This window comes from Babylonia areolata, chromosome 28 (assembly GCF_041734735.1).
Source record: "Babylonia areolata isolate BAREFJ2019XMU chromosome 28, ASM4173473v1, whole genome shotgun sequence".
Taxonomy (NCBI): domain Eukaryota; kingdom Metazoa; phylum Mollusca; class Gastropoda; order Neogastropoda; family Buccinidae; genus Babylonia; species Babylonia areolata.
Window position 1 is genome coordinate 27710999 of NC_134903.1, and position 17983 is coordinate 27728981.

The following is a 17983-nucleotide window of genomic DNA, read 5'->3' on the forward strand; positions in this document are numbered from 1 at the left end:
GCTATTGGCTTTGTTGGTGACTCTTGTAACATGTTCTTTCCAGTTTAGATCATTTCTTATGTCGACGCCGAGATATTTTGCGCTGTCAACATGCTCGAGGGTGTGTCCTTTTAATTTGTAGTTGTAGCTGATGGGGTTCCTTGATGTTGTACAGGTAAGGACATTACATTTTTCTGGGTGGAATTCCATTCCCCAACGCTGTTCCCAGTCAGACAGGGTGTTGAGGTCTCGTTGGAGCATTTTACAGTCTTGGATTGTCTTGATGGTGGAGTAGACTATACAGTCATCAGCGAACAATCTAATATTGGCCTTGATGTTCTGAGGCAGATCGTTGATGTAAATCAGAAATAGGATGGGGCCTAGAACTGTCCCCTGTGGGACTCCGCTGATGACAGGTGCTGGCTCAGATTTTTCACCGTCAACTACGACGATTTGGGTGCGGTCAGAAAGGTATGCCTTGATCCAGTCTAACGTCGATCCTCGTATACCATAATGGTCTAGCTTACGGAGGAGGCGTTTGTGGGGGACCTTGTCAAAGGCTTTGGAGAAGTCCAGGATTACCATGTCGGTCTGCTGTCTGTTGTCCTGGTTTTTGGCGATGTCTTGGAACAATGTTAGCAGTTGAGTTTCGCAACTCCTTCTGGCTCTAAACCCATGTTGTGCGTTGTCAAGTATTTCATGTTGGGTCAGATGGCGCATGATGTTGCTTGCTAGGATGTGTTCTTGCATCTTACAGCATATGCTGGTGAGGGAGACCGGTCTGTAGTTAGCAGCAGAGTTACGATTGCCCTTTTTGAAAACTGCTGTCACGTTCGCCATTTTCCAGTCGTCTGGTACACATCCATCTGCCAGTGATTTGGTGAAGATAATAGAGAGCAGGGGCGCGATCTCATCTGCGCACTCTTTCAACACTTTTGCTGGAATCTCATCAGGTCCTGCTGCTTTATATGGGTTGATGTTCTTCAGCAATTTGCGTACCCCTTCCTTGTCGATCGTGATCTCGGCCATTGCAGGGTAGGACACTCCCGATGGTGTTGGGATTTTGCTGCTTTTTTCTCTCGTGAAGACTGACTTGTACTGGTGGTTTAGAATGTTGGCCTTTTCTTTTGGGGATGCAAATAATCTTCCTTGGTCTCGAAGTGGAGATACCCCTGTACTGTCACGTCTGAGAGATTTGATGTAATTCCAGAATCGCTTTTGGTTGCTCCCTTTCAACTGCTCATCATCGCTTTTGGGAGGATCAATGATGTTGTTGATGTAAGTCCAGTATGCATGACGTTGTTCCCGCTGTACTTTGCCCTTCATCTGTAGGTACTGTCGTCTTACTGAGGGGTCAGATGAGGTTTTGCTCTTTCTAAATTTCCGAGCGAGTTTTCTTTTCATTGACTTGATGTGGGGGGTAATCCAGGGTTTATGGCTGGATTTGTTTCGGACAGTTTTTGAGGGGATGTGTTCCTTCACGAGGGAGTGGATTATGGTTTTAAACCTTTCCCAAAGTTCGCAAACGCTAAGCGTGGCTGATGTCTCGATGAAGGAGTCTTGGGCGTCAGACAATTTTTCTTTTATTATGTTGAAGTCTGCTTTTTGGAAATTTGGTACTATTCTAGAGGGATGTTTCGTGTAGTATGGTCGGAGAGATGACTCGATGAAGATTGCTTCATGATCCGACACTCCTGGCACGACTCTTGCATTGTTGATTAGGGTACTGTTGTTTGTTAAGAAAATGTCAGGGGTGGTAGCAGTGTCCTGAGTTATTCTAGTTGGTTCATGGATCATCTGTTCTAGATGCGCGTCAGCCGCTACTTGGAGGAGTTCTTTGCATATTTTGCCATCTTGTGCGTACTTGGGTACCAATCCAGCTTTCCAGTTGATGTCATCTAGATTAAAGTCTCCTCCAATCCAGATGTGTCCATCGGCAGGCAGTTTCTGGAGACAAGTTTCCAAGTCAGTGAAGAGGCCAGATTTGTTGTCAGATTGAGGTCTATAATATGCACAGACATACAGTTTTTTTGCTCCTTTGATGGAGATTTCTACCCAGATCATCTCTTTGGTGGTTTTGATTTGGAGTTTTTCAGGTTGGCAGCTTTGAAGTTTAGATGAGACTAATATAAATACGCCTCCATGAGGATTTTCTGGTCTATCTCGTCTATAGGCTACAAAGTCAGTTGGAAACATTTCGCTTGATTTGATGGAACTGTCAAGCCAGGACTCTGTGCCTATGATGATGTCAGGGGAATACCAGTCTACTAGCCCTTCTATTAGATGTTTCTTCCCACGGGCCGATTGAAAGTTAGCAACCACTACTCTCACTGGTAAATCTTTCCTCATGGTAGTGTGGGTGGTAGCAGAGGATTTCTGAGATGAGGAGCTCGAGGGTCTTTGACGAGCAGTATTTCTTGGGGAGGACGTTGCATTTGGTGTCGTAAAGCTGAGACTAGAATCACTTGATGGTGAGAGGTGGTCGAAGTGATTTGATATTTCAAACGTTGATGTGTCAAAGAGGGTGGATGCAAAGTTTGGTAGGCCGCATTTACAGCACTCCCAGCTCACGTTATTCAGGGCTCCAAAGACTGCATCCGGCATACGCATACAATGCTGATGATACCAGGTGTCACAGGAGTCACAGCAGACGCTAGGGGCCTTGGGGTCAAACTTGCATGCCTTTGCACACACTCCGCATGGGTATTTGCATGCCTTTGCACACACTCCGCATGGGTACCAGAATGTGCAAAACATGTCTTCGGATTTTGCTGAGTAAAATTCGGATTAAATTGGTGCAATGCACACTGATTGGCCACGAGGTTCATGTGCATAATCATTGCCATATCTTGACGGTATTTTAATGTACTCACTTCAGAGAAGGGCAAAAGCCTGCTCTGAATAAACAAACAGTTCGAGTTCTGTCTCTGTCTCTCTATCTCTGTCTCGCTATCTGTATATATATATATAATATATGTGTGTGTGTGTGTGTGTGTGTGTGTGTGTGTGTGTGTGTGTGTGTGTGTGTGTGTGCCAGTGAAAACAATGAAGGTATGAAAATGCTGTGCTGTTTGCGAACAGGAGAGACACAACGGGAGAAAGAGAGTGAGAGAGGTGCACGTGCAGAGAGGTTGTGCGGGGTGGGGAGTGGGGAGGAAGGGGGGTGGGAGTACGTGCGGTAAGATCCCACAAAATTTCGCCTCAAGACGGAATGAGCAGTGTTCACAAGGCGTGGACGTCAGTTCACTGCGCCAGTCACAAAGAGGCCGAGTGGAGGGGCGGGAGGAAAAGTGCATGCGGGAAATGAGAGAGTGCATGAAAGCCTTTGTTCTCCCGCTTCTTGAGTACGCAGCCACCGTTCGGGATCCCTACACTGCAAACGAGATTGAGGCCCTGGAGAAGATCCAACGAAGAGCAGCAGGATGGGTCTCAAATCGCCATCTGACCGCCAATTGAACGTCATGCATGGACTCCATCCTTGACTCTCTCAACTGGCCTTCCCTGCAACAGCGTCGTAAGAAAGCCCGCTTGGAGATGTTTTACAAGTTCCACCATGGTCTCATCTCCATTAACTCCACGTAAGGACAAACAACGGCCTGAGCTACGACATACCCACCTGCACCACACGGTACAGGCAGATGACGTTTTCCCGAGGACCATACCAGAATGGAACAAGTTGCCTCAGGAGGTTGTGACAGCTGAGTCACTGGACTGCTTCAAGTCCAGGCTGGCCTCCCATCCCTAGAACTGGAACCCCCGCCCCCCACCCGTCTAGTTACAGATGCCAAAGGAAAAGCAGAGCTATTAGACCATCAATTCCAGACAGCCTTCAGTGATGGTAAACAGTACTCCCGAGACGAATACAAACAGAAGTGCAACACTCGGGAGGGAAACTTCACTGTGCTAGAGGAAATCAATGTCACAGAAGGAGTGTGTAGACTGCTGAAGAACCTCAAATCAGACAAAGCCAGCGCAGTCCAGATGAGATTAGCTCAAGAATACTCAAAGAGCTCTCCACAGAACTAGCGCCTGCCCTCGCCATCATCTTCAGGTCCTCCCTTCACACTGGTCAAGTACCTTCAGACTGGTCAAGTACCTTCAGACTGGTCAAGTACCTTCAGACTGGTCAAGTATCTTCACACTGGTCAAGTACCTTCAGACTGGTCAAGTACCTTCAGACTGGTCAAGTACCTTCACACTGGTCAAGTATCTTCACACTGGTCAAGTACCCTCACACTGGTCAAGTACCTTCAAGTACCTTCACACTGGTCAAGTACCTTCACCCTGGTCAAGTATCTTCAGACTGGTCAAGTATCTTCACACTGGTCAAGTACCTTCAGACTGGTCAAGTACCTTCAGACTGGTCAAGTACCTTCACACTGGTCAAGTACCTTCACACTGGTCAAGTACCTTCACACTGGTCAAGTACCTTCAGACTGGAGAAAAGCACTAGTTTCACCAATTTTCAAAAAGGGAGAGCACTACAACCCAGCAAACTACAGACCAGTGTCCCTAACCTGCATCGCATGCAAACTCCTGGAACACATTGTCGTCCACTCCTTGATGGAACACCTGGAGAACAACGAAATACTCTGTCACCAGCAGCACGGCTTCAGAAAAAAAACAGATCCTGCGAAACACAGCTGCTAGAGCTAGTCAAAGAGTTAACCTCAAACTTGGCAGATGGGCTTCAGACCGACATGCTTATCCTTGACTTTGCGAAAGCATTCGATAAGGTGAATCACAGCCTCCTACTCCAAAAAATCTACGACTACGGCATCAAGGGCAGTGTCCACAGATGGATCAGGAGTTTCTTACTAAGAGACGCTAAGCAGTTGTTGTTGACAGAGAGAAAGCAGAGTTTTCTAACGTCAAGTCTGGAGTACCACAGGGCTCAGTCTTAGGACCCTGTAGTATTCTTAGTGTACATATACGACCTGCCCAAAATCTGAGCTCAAAAGTAAGAATCTTTGCTGACAATACAGCGATCTACTCCACCATAACAGCAGCTGTCGACATGCAACAGCTTCAGCAAGACCTGCAAAACCTCGAGATATGGGAAAAGAAATGGGACATGGTCTTCCACCCTGACAAATGCACCACACTCCCAGTCACAAGAAACGAAAACCCCATTCTAAGTGATTATAAACTCCATGGCCACACCCTAGCGACTGTACAAACAGCAAAGTACCTAGGAGTCACCCTCCAGGCGAACATGGAATGGGACAAACACGTGAACAACATAGTGGCAAAAGCAGGATGTACCCAAGGATTTCTCCGTCGAAATCTCAAGATAGCCTCTTCTAGGCTAAGAGAGAAAGCCTACCTGGTATTTGTGCGACCACTCCTGGAGTATGGTAGCTCAGTCTGGGACCCCTATCTTGAGAGTGACATAGTTCAGATGGAAGCCATCCAAAGAAGAGCAGCCAGGTTTGTCACAAATCGATACCATAGAACAGCCAGTGTGACACAGATGCTGGAAAGGCTGGGATGGTCATCTCTGCAGCAACGAAGACAGGCATCACGACTCGCCATGCTGTACAAAATACACCATGACCTCAGTGGCTCGAGTCGACAAAACTAAGCTGAATTCCCTTCCAGAGCGTAGTCGCAGAGGCCACAACCAGCAGTTCCAACGTATCTCAACCCAGGGCGCCAACAGATACAGGCACTTTTCCTTCCTGCCTCGCACCATTCGGGAATGGGATCAGCTCCCACAGTTCATTGTGGATGCTGAGACTGTGGACACATTCAGGACCAGAACAAACCACCACCTGAAAAACACTGTGGTGGGTGTGCTTGCAAGGGGTCTCCAGCAGACACGATACAGATCCATGAGCAGATGGAGGGAGGGGAGGGTGGGGGAAGGAAAGGGTGGGGATGGTAAATTAGAACTGAAACTGAGTCCAAAAAGCTCGGCCTGGCTCAACTGGGTCGCTCTGGGGATTAGCTCTGGGGGGGCCAGGGGAGATGAAATGGCGGAGAAAACCTTTAAATGTTCTCATAATTCATTAGATAAAAAAAAGAAAGGAAGAAAGATAAAAATGAGTGGATCCTGTGAGAGGGGACTTCACTGAGTTTTGACCGAATGGTGTGTCTTGGTGGCAGCAAGACTGGCAATGTATGTGGAGGGATCTTGTGAGAGGAGACCCAGAAAGACTGTGGGGTGTCTTGGTGGCAGCAAGACTGGCAATGCAAATTAAAAAAAAAAAATTATTTTATATTTTTTTTAGCGCCGACTGGTAGACCCCCTTTCATAGCAGCGACATAAGAATCAGAGGGTTGATTGTGGTCGCTCAACGGAAGAAGAAGAAGAAGAAAATTTTTTTTTAGATCCTCACAACAGCGCAATCTTCGGCAATCTACCCAAACAACGACTGAATCATCAGTAAAATGATGCTGGCTGAAAAAGGAAGAAGAAGAAGAAGAGAGAGAGACAGAGAGAGAGAGAGGGAGGGGGAAAGTAAATGTCGGTGAGACGAGAGACCGAGCGCATAAAGTCAGTGACCCTTGTTACACTCATTGTATAAAACAGTTATATACACATGCAGATATCTAGCTTCCTATGCCTGCCATGCGATAATGTCGCACATGCCTTGTTTTATATTTATATTGATTGCCTCATTTCTCGGCAGTCCCCGTAGCGCAGTGGATAGCGCGCTGGACTTCTAATCCAGAGGTCGCGGGTTCGAATCCCGCCGGGGATGACTTTTTTTTTTAATTTTTATTTTTTAAATGATTTTTAAAATTTTTAATATATATAATCTTTCCCCTTCTTCTCTCCTTCACTCCTCCAGATCCAGTGGTTATATGTCAAAGCTAAGGCATTCCCTTTCGTTTTCCAATCCATCAACTACTCATTGATCATTTTTTGGTTGGTTTGTTGTATAACGTGTGGGGAGGGCGGGGGAGGGGGAGGCTGCCCCTACCTTCTCCTGTTAAGTTCAGTGTTAGTATTATAGCCTTTTATCAGTCATGATACAAGAACTTTACAACCTGAACAAGAGAGGCCATTATATATATTAGCTACTGATTTTGTGATTTCACCATTTTTGGGGGGTGCTAGTGAGTGTGCCATTTGTTAGTAAACATGCACACTTTGCCTTTCCCAGTAATCTCCCAAGTGGTCACACTCCACAAATTTGAAACTACTGAAAACTGAGCGGAGGTCTTCTTGTATGCAGGTGTTTGAGTGTGTGAATGAGCATGAGTAAGTGTACAAGTGTTTGAGTGTGTGAATGAGCATGAGTAAGTGTACAAGTGTTTGAGTGTGTGAATGAGCATGAGTAAGTGTGCAAGTGTTTGAGTGTGTGAATGAGTAAATGTGCAAGTGTTTGAGTGTGTGAATGAGCATGAGTAAGTGTACAAGTGTTTGAGTGTGTGAATGAGCATGAGTAAGTGTACAAGTGTTTGAGTGTGTGAATGAGCATGAGTAAGTGTACATGTGTTTGAGTGTGTGAATGAGCATGAGTAAGTGTACATGTGTTTGAGTGTGTGAATGAGCATGAGTAAGTGTACAAGTGTTTGAGTGTGTGAATGAGCATGAGTAAGTGTGCAAGTGTTTGAGTGTGTGAATGAGCATGAGTAAGTGTACAAGTGTTTGAGTGTGTGAATGAGCATGAGTAAGTGTGCATGTGTTTGAGTGTGTGAATGAGCATGAGTAAGTGAGCATGTGTTTGAGTGTGTGAATGAGCATGAGTAAGTGTACAAGTGTTTGAGTGTGTGAATGAGCATGAGTAAGTGTACAAGTGTTTGAGTGTGTGAATGAGCATGAGTAAGTGTACAAGTGTTTGAGTGTGTGAATGAGCATGAGTAAGTGTGCATGTGTTTGAGTGTGTGAATGAGCATGAGTAAGTGAGCATGTGTTTGAGTGTGTGAATGAGCATGAGTAAGTGAGCATGTGTTTGAGTGTGTGAATGAGCATGAGTAAGTGTACAAGTGTTTGAGTGTGTGAATGAGCATGAGTAAGTGTACAAGTGTTTGAGTGTGTGAATGAGCATGAGTAAGTGTACAAGTGTTTGAGTGTGTGAATGAGCATGAGTAAGTGAGCATGTGTTTGAGTGTGTGAATGAGCATGAGTAAGTGTACAAGTGTTTGAGTGTTTGAATGAGCATGAGTAAGTGTACAAGTGTTTGAGTGTGTGAATGAGCATGAGTAAGTGTACAAGTGTTTGAGTGTGTGAATGAGCATGAGTAAGTGTGCATGTGTTTGAGTGTGTGAATGAGCATGAGTAAGTGAGCATGTGTTTGAGTGTGTGAATGAGCATGAGTAAGTGTGCATGTGTTTGAGTGTGTGAATGAGCATGAGTAAGTGTGCATGTGTTTGAGTGTGTGAATGAGTAAGTGTACAAGTGTTTGAGTGTGTGAATGAGTAAGTGTACAAGTGTTTGAGTGTGTGAATGAGTAAGTGTACAAGTGTTTGAGTGTGTGAATGAGCATGAGTAAGTGTACAAGTGTTTGAGTGTGTGAATGAGCATGAGTAAGTGTGCATGTGTTTGAGTGTGTGAATGAGCATGAGTAAGTGAGCATGTGTTTGAGTGTGTGAATGAGCATGAGTAAGTGTGCATGTGTTTGAGTGTGTGAATGAGCATGAGTAAGTGAGCATGTGTTTGAGTGTGTGAATGAGCATGAGTAAGTGTACAAGTGTTTGAGTGTGTGAATGAGCATGAGTAAGTGTACAAGTGTTTGAGTGTGTGAATGAGCATGAGTAAGTGTACAAGTGTTTGAGTGTGTGAATGAGCATGAGTAAGTGTGCATGTGTTTGAGTGTGTGAATGAGCATGAGTAAGTGTGCATGTGTTTGAGTGTGTGAATGAGCATGAGTAAGTGAGCATGTGTTTGAGTGTGTGAATGAGCATGAGTAAGTGTGCATGTGTTTGAGTATGTGAATGAGTAAATGTGCATGTGTTTGAGTGTGTGAGTGAGGATGAATACATGTACATGTGTTTGAGTATGTGAATGAGTATGAGTGAATGTGCATGTGTTTGAGTGTGTGAGTGAGGATGAGTACATGTACATGTGTTTGAGTATGTGAATGAGTATGAGTGAATGTGCATGTGTTGGAGTGTGTGAATGAGCACAAGTGACTGTATGTGTGTTTGAGTGTGTCTGTAAACAGGATGAAACAGGATAAGAGTCAGCCTGATTTGATTATATTCAGAACACCACTTACCTATAGATACAAAATAGAAAAGCACATAGCAAGTATAAATTTGAGACTAACTGGTGTTATTACAAAAACCTGCTCAATTGAAAACCCCTGACTCCATTTTCTTTCCTTTTTGTATTCTTGTTTTCATTTAACAAAAAGAATCAGTGCTCGACAAATAATATGTATTTGCACTATTGTTTCATGATAACTTGACACAGTTTGCTAACAGATGGTTCCTGGTTACAGTTATTAGAAAACCTTCACCATATGTCAGCTTGGTAGCAATGGGGCTGTTGTACCTCTGTGATGTCTCCTGTGAACTACGTCATCTGACTGTCAAATGTGTGCAGCCAGTTGGGAAGTAAGGTGTCACATTACAAGTGAAAATTGTTGTTGTTTGTGCTTTGTTTTTCCTCTGTGAAAACACCCTTGCTTACTATTACCATGCTTGTGTAATATGCAACTTGTCACAGGGAAATAGTCACGGTGATGATGTTGAAGAGAAAACAAGAGAGGCAAGGCCTTCAAGACTCACTTGTGATACACTTTAAAAAAAAAAAAAAATCCAAGCTTTTTATGTATTGAGTATAATTTCAAAATGTAATGTTTAAGATGAGAAAGATCAGTTTAAAGCGAATTAAGTCCCCTAGCATTAATTACAGAGTAATTTCCCTGTATTACTATCTGCACCAAAACGTTTGCAAAATAAATAAAACTTCCATGCTTAGCAAAAGAAGTTCCTGTTTGAACAAAAAATGATAATAATGACTCCTCTTGTTGTTGTGTCAGAATAAGAGGTCAAAGTGCCAAGTTTAGAGAATATAAAAAATATAAATATAACAGTAAATGCAGTTTGCATATAATTAGGCTTCATTTTTTTTTTTTTTTTTTTTTGTGCCCATCCCAGAGGTGCAATATTGTTTTAAACAAGATGACTGGAAAGAACTGAATTTTTCCTATTTTTATGCCTAATTTGGTGTCAACTGACAAAGTATTTGCAGAGAAAATGGCAATGTTAAAGTTTACCAAGGACACACAGACACACACACACAGACAACCGAACACCGGATTAAAACATAGACTCACTTTGTTTACACAAGTGAGTAAAAAAAACAAAACCCAGTGCATGTGTTTGAGGGACAAGGACTTACTTTTTACTTCAACGGAAGAGATGAAATGCCCCTTTTGTTGTTGTTTTTCCTTTTTCTTTTGTTTCTTTCCACTGTCCTATCAATTTTCCATTTACACAGAGTGACTCATCTGCTGGCTTCTGTGGCCAATATCTTCACAACATTGTTGTTTATATGTCATATTTAATGTGTGTGTGTGTGTGTGTGTGTGTGTGTGTGTGTGTGTGTGTGTGTGTGATGTATCTTTTCTGCAATTTTGTCACAGATTTCTACTGCATTATGCAAGTATTTATAAGAGTTGTTCTTTTGCAGTTACTGATGAAAAAAAAGAAGTCGTTTTCAATTCACTATGGTGTAATACTAATAGTAATACAGAGTGAGGGATTCATTCAAAGAAGGAACAAAATTGCACACACACACACACACACACACACATATACACAAACACACACATACACACACGCATACATGCACATGGACAGCCACCCACCCACACCCACACAAACACTCATCTCAAACACCATCAACAAATTTCAATCAAACACTGCTTTAATTTGTCACTTCACACAGTGACATGTCGTTTGAATGAAAACATGAACTTCGGCACACTTTCTTCCCCCAAGTATGACGGAGGGGAAAATAATTCACTACACAACTGCGTGGGATGGACATGCAAAATCCCATTATAATGATGGTCATTCGGGTTTGACACCACAATACCAAGAAACACAATGCAAAGGTTTCAAAGAACAGAAAGGTTGGATAATTTTTCGCAATCAGCTCACCAAACAGTCACTATTTTTGTATTTCTTTTTATCACAACAGATTTCTCTGTGTGAAATTCGGGCTATTCTCCCCAGGGAGAGCGCGTTGCTACACTACAGCGCCACCCATCTTTTTTGTATTTTTTCCTGCATGCAGTTTTATTTGTTTTTCCTATCAAAGTGGATTTTTCTACAGAATTTTGCCAGGAACAACCCCTTTGTTGCTGTGGGTTCTTTTACGTGCGCTAAGTGTATGCTGCACACGGGACCTTGGTTTATTGTCTCACCTGAATGACTAGCGTCCAGACCACCACTCAAGGTCTAGTGGAGGAGGAGAAAATATCGGTGGCTGAGCCGTGATTTGAACCAGCGCGCTCATATTCTCTCGCTTCCTAGGCGGATGCGTTACCTCTAGGCCACCACTCCACTTCTACAGTGTTCACTAAAAGTTGAGGACCACTTCATAAATGGAGGGATCTTTTCGTGAAAGGTTAAAAAAAAGAAAGACAAAAAAAGAGGTGATTTAAAGTGTAAATACTACATATGGTCGACCACTGGCCTCTCGCTGAAACACAGAAACATCTGTTTCAGTTTCAGTTTCTCAAGGAGGCGTCACTGCGTTCGGACAAATCCATATACACAGCACCCACATCTGCTAGACAGATGCCTGACCAGCAGCATAACCCAGCGCATTCTAGTCAGGCCTTGAGTGCATGCACATACATTTGTGTACCTGACAGTGTGTATTTCTTTTCAGTTAGAACTTTGCCAGAAGACAACACTCTAATTGCCATGGGTTCTATTTCCTTGCGCCAAGCGAGTGCTGTACACGGGACCTGGGTTTATCGTCTCATTCCAATGACTAGACACTGACTTTGATTTTCCAAACTTGGAAGACAGGGCAGGAGCGGGATTTGAACTCACACCCTCATGGACTCTCTGTATTGGCAGATAAGCGTCTTAACCACTGTGCCACCTTCATCTCTCTCTCTCTCTCTCACACAATAAACAGTTTGAAGAATGTGCTTGTGAAATCTGTGTATCATCCAAAATTTACAATTCACAGTTACTCAGTGGTTTATAAATGTTAGCTGTCGTTTTTCATTGTAAGAGATGGAAGTTGGTGTGAAAGGAAACACTTTCCATTTTTAAACAACACGTCAACAGCTGTGGTTTTTCATTGTAAGAGATGGAAGTTGGTGTGAAAGGAAACACTTTCCATTTTTAAACAACACATCAACAGCTGTGGTTTTTCACTGTAAGAGATGGAAGTGGGTGTGAAAGGAAACACTTTCCATTTTTAAACAACACGTCAACAGCTGTGGTTTTTCATTGTAAGAGATGGAAGTTGGGTGTGAAAGGAAACACTTTCCATTTTTAAACAACACATCAACAGCTGTGGTTTTTCATTGTAAGAGATGGAAGTTGGTGTGAAAGGAAACACTTTCCATTTTTAAACAACACGTCAACAGCTGTGGTTTTTCATTGTTAAAGATGGAAGTTGGGTGTGAAAGTAAACACTTTCCATTTTTAAACAACACATCAACAGCTGTGGTTTTTCATTGTTAAAGATGGAAGTTGGTGTGAAAGGAAACACTTTCCATTTTTAAACAACACATCAACAGCTGTGGTTTTTCATTGTAAGAGATGGAAGTTGGGTGTGAAAGGAAACACTTTCCATTTTTAAACAACACGTCAACAGCTGTGGTTTTTCATTGTTAAAGATGGAAGTGGGTGTGAAAGGAAACACTTTCCATTTTTAAACAACACACCAACAGCTGTGGTTTTTCATTGTTAAAGATGGAAGTTGGTGTGAAAGGAAACACTTTCCATTTTTAAACAACACATCAACAGCTGTCGTTTTTCACTGTAAGAGATGGAAGTGGGTGTGAAAGGAAACACTTTCCATTTTTAAACAACACGTCAACAGCTGTGGTTTTTCATTGTAAGAGATGGAAGTTGGGTGTGAAAGGAAACACTTTCCATTTTTAAACAACACATCAACAGCTGTGGTTTTTCATTGTAAGAGATGGAAGTTGGGTGTGAAAGGAAACACTTTCCATTTTTAAACAACACGTCAACAGCTGTGGTTTTTCATTGTTAAAGATGGAAGTTGGGTGTGAAAGTAAACACTTTCCATTTTTAAACAACACATCAACAGCTGTGGTTTTTCATTGTTAAAGATGGAAGTTGGTGTGAAAGGAAACACTTTCCATTTTTAAACAACACGTCAACAGCTGTGGTTTTTCATTGTAAGAGATGGAAGTTGGGTGTGAAAGGAAACACTTTCCATTTTTAAACAACACACCAACAGCTGTGGTTTTTCATTGTAAGAGATGGAAGTTGGTGTGAAAGGAAACACTTTCCATTTTTAAACAACACGTCAACAGCTGTGGTTTTTCATTGTTAAAGATGGAAGTGGGTGTGAAAGGAAACACTTTCCATTTTTAAACAACACATCAACAGCTGTGGTTTTTCATTGTAAGAGATGGAAGTGGGTGTGAAAGGAAACACTTTCCATTTTTAAACAACACGTCAACAGCTGTGGTTTTTCATTGTTAAAGATGGAAGTTGGGTGTGAAAGGAAACACTTTCCATTTTTAAACAACACGTCAACAGCTGTGGTTTTTCATTGTTAAAGATGGAAGTTGGTGTGAAAGGAAACACTTTCCATTTTTAAACAACACATCAACAGCTGTCGTTTTTCACTGTAAGAGATGGAAGTGGGTGTGAAAGGAAACACTTTCCATTTTTAAACAACACATCAACAGCTGTGGTTTTTCATTGTTAAAGATGGAAGTTGGTGTGAAAGGAAACACTTTCCATTTTTAAACAACACATCAACAGCTGTCGTTTTTCACTGTAAGAGATGGAAGTGGGTGTGAAAGGAAACACTTTCCATTTTTAAACAACACGTCAACAGCTGTGGTTTTTCACTGTAAGAGATGGAAGTGGGTGTGAAAGGAAACACTTTCCATTTTTAAACAACACATCAACAGCTGTGGTTTTTCACTGTAAGAGATGGAAGTGGGCGTGAAGGGAAACACTTTCCATTTTTAAACAACACAACAGCTGTGGTTTTTCATTGTTAAAGATGGAAGTGAAAGGTCTAGAGCGTCTGGGTAATGTTATGACAGGAAACCCTGTGATCATGCTATCATGTCAAAAATGAACTTGTCGGAACAATTCTAACATTGGCGTAATGTCGGAACAAACTGCAATCAGGCGTAACAAAATATGGCAAAATCTTAACAGTTGGCATCTCTGCTTTGGCTGCATACACCACTGTTGGCCAAAATTCTGCATCATTTCACTGTACGCCCAAGATAAAAAGTGTGCAAGTTACCCAGTAGTCCTCAAGATTTTGTGAACAGTGTATGCATAATTAGCTGCCTTGATTCAGCCGTAACACTCATCACAACATTTCTAAAACTTTTAATAAGGCACTTCAACATGGGATCTCTTGACAGAACAATAGTTGGGACATTTGTTTTCCTTGATTAAACTGTAATGTCTTGAGGCTGTCACAATGAAATGACAGACGTGGTAGCCACTGGAGTGTTGGACTTTCAATCTGAGGGTCCCGGATTTGAATCTGGGTAACGGCACCTGGTGGGTGCAGGGTGGAGATTTTCCCGATCTCCCAGGTCAACATATGTGCAGACCTGCTAGTGTTTGAACCCTCCTCTGTGTGAATACGTCAAGCAGAACATCAAATACACACGTTAAAGATCCTGTAAACCATGTCAGCGTTCGGTGGGTTATGGAAACAAGAACATACCCAGCATTCACACCCCAGAAAATGGAGTATGGCTGCCTATATGGCGGGTAAAAATGGGCATACACTCATGTACACACCAGTGAAGGTGGGAGTTGCAGCCCATGAACACAGAAGAAGTGTTGGACTTGACATCTGAGGGTGTTGGGTTCAAGTCTGATAGCAGTGCCTGGTATGTTGAGGGTGGAAGTCATTTTTTTCCCTTCTCCCAAGCCAGGTAAACACATGTGCACCTTAATCGCCTGTGTGTATATACACACACAGAAAATCACACACACACACACACATAAAAGATCCTGTAACCCATGTCAATGTTTGGTTGGGGTAAGGAAACATGAATACAAGTGTACCAGGTAATTCATTTACATTCATTCACGAACACGTTGACATACAACATATGTACAGTCATGGTGAGTGAATATTCATTTTGGCTCATTTATCTGGAATTTTCACACACACACATAGCAAAATATTACACATCATTAAAAAAAATCATCAGAAGACAGTCATGTATAAAGGAAACATGCATGCGCGCGCACGCACACACACACAAACATAGCAAAATATTACACATCATTAAAAAAATCATCAGAAGACAGTCATGTATAAAGGAAACATGCATGCGCGCACACACACACACACACACACACGCACACAAGAAACCTGACATTAAATGGAAAAAAAACGTACCCACTGGGTGTCAATTTTAAAGATACTTTCAGTGTTAGGTTTTTCCCATGTATGTAAGAGACACAAGGCAAAAGAAAACTCTGTATCCACTGATAGCAGAGCTGAAGGTGTCGCATTCTCATTATCAGATATGCAGATATAGCACAGATGAATTCTATTACTCTCTTCAGTTGGAAAAAAAAAAAGAGCTCAATCAACACTTCCAAGAAGTAATTGGCACACATAAAATTAAAGACAATTAAGACCTCACATATTTTCAACTATTCTACATAAATCAAAACTTTCACAAGCAAAAACGCCCGCTGTGATTTTCATTCAAAGACGCAGCGTGCATGCAGATGCGCAGAAGAGTAATGCATTCATGCAATTCAAGAACTCCAGTGGAATGCTGTTACAATTTGAGCCACTACTTCACAAATTTAGCATTAAAAAAAAAAAACCCACATATATATATTTCCACCATTTGTTGGAATATAAAAAGAAAACACATAAACAAATTTGAATACATTTTTTTAAAAGCACAAACATGGTGGAATGGGAACGCTGAATCCCACCCCAGTGGAAGTCCACAGGATTTTACAGTGCGCAGCAACATGATAAAGCACAAACATGGTGGAATGGGAACGCTGAATCCCACCCCAGTGGAAGTCCACAGGATTTTACAGTGCGCAGCAACATGACAAAGCACAAACATGGTGGAATGGGAACGCTGAATCCCGCCCCAGTGGAAGTCCACAGGATTTTACAGTGCACAGCAACATGACAAAGCACAAACATGGTGGAATGGGAACGCTGAATCCCACCCCAGTGGAAGTCCACAGGATTTTACAGTGCGCAGCAACATGACAAAGCACAAACATGGTGGAATGGGAACGCTGAATCCCACCCCAGTGGAAGTCCACAGGATTTGACAGTGCGCAGCAACATGACAAAGCACAAACTGAAAGTTTCTCTAAAAAGTCTTGATCATTAACAACGTCATCAGAGGCACAATTACTGTGTATTATCATCAAACAATAAACAAGTTCAGAAATCGTTCGTCTCTCAAAATAAGACAAAGGGACACAACTTATGCCAGCACTGCTCTGTGCTTCTTGAAAGCTTGCACAGAATTTAATTCCTTTACGACGGGCGCAATAGCCGAGTGGTTAAAGCATTGGACTGTCAATCTGAGGGTCCCGGGTTCGAATCACGGTGACGGCGCCTGGTGGGTAAAGGGTGGAGATTTTTACGATCTCCCAGGTCAACATATGTGCAGACCTGCTAGTGCCTGAACCCCCTTCGTGTGTATATGCAAGGAGAAGATCAAATACGCATGTTAAAGATCCTGTAATCCATGTCAGCGTTCGGTGGGTTATGGAAACAAGAACATACCCAGCATGCACCCCCCCGAAAACGGAGTATGGCTGCCTACATGGCGGGGTGAAAACGGTCATACACGTAAAATCCCACTCGTGTGCATACGAGTGAATGCAGAAGAAGAAGATTCCTTTACAATATATATATATATATATACATATATATATACACACACACATATATATATTACAACTCACCATAGCATTTCTCTACGTAAGCATAACAGTGTAGCAAACTGCACTTGATTGTAGCAAATTCTGCTCAAAATGTAGCAGCTGGCTGATCGGACTCTCCTATGTTGTTAGTCAGGAAATCCAAAATGGGAATATTGGAGTACAATGTCAACTTGCTCAAGCCAATACCAATAACTAAAAAGCAAAATAACAAACAAAACAAACAAACAAAAAAAAACAACCCCAAACATATCCAACACTGACACAAGATTTATGAAATTACAAAAATATTTGCTTCTTCACAAAGTTTTCATTATTGTACAGATTATTTTGAATAAACATGATATTGTTGACATTCATTTACAGGAAAACCTGAAGCATTTTGATCATATGAAAATTTGTTTTTCTGTAACTGTAAGGTGCACACACACACACACACACACACACAGTCACTCATTCTGTCATTAAAGTAGCAACATTTTTGTGGGCAAATCACTTCAGCTACTGTGGCGAAGTGGCTAGCATTGTGTAGTGATGATTGGGAGGATGCAGGTTCCATCCTCGGCAGCAATTTGTTTATTTCCCTGTCCCTGCCTAACACTCTAGTGATTTGAGTGTACCATGCAAAGCTTATGGCCCACAGCAGGTGTGTATGCATGTGCTTTTTTGTTTGTTTGTGCGCTTAGAGTTGATTTCATCAAGATTTTGTGCCTTATAAATACATTATTAAATGGGAAGACTGGCACTGCACAGTCCAGGGTGACCCACTTCATAAACACCTCTTTGGAAGTGTTGCTCATATTTGCAGGCCAACACTGAAGGTGTTTGTATGTCTCAGGGTTGGCTGATCCTGGCTTGTACTGCGAAAGGAAGCACAGAGTGCAGCCCTGCTACATCATCATCCCTAACGTAAATGGACCTGCACAGCAGTACTGTTATCAATTTTTTTATTTTTTTTAAA

At 42.3% G+C, this 17983-nt stretch overlaps 1 non-coding gene across 1 annotated transcript; it reads left to right on the forward strand.

Annotated features, from left to right (window-relative positions):
• Positions 1–6613: 6613 nt before the first annotated feature.
• Trnar-ucu (transfer RNA arginine (anticodon UCU)) lies at positions 6614–6686 on the forward strand. The gene has a single exon. It is a non-coding gene; the product is annotated as a tRNA-Arg (tRNA).
• The last annotated feature ends 11297 nt before the right edge of the window (positions 6687–17983 follow it).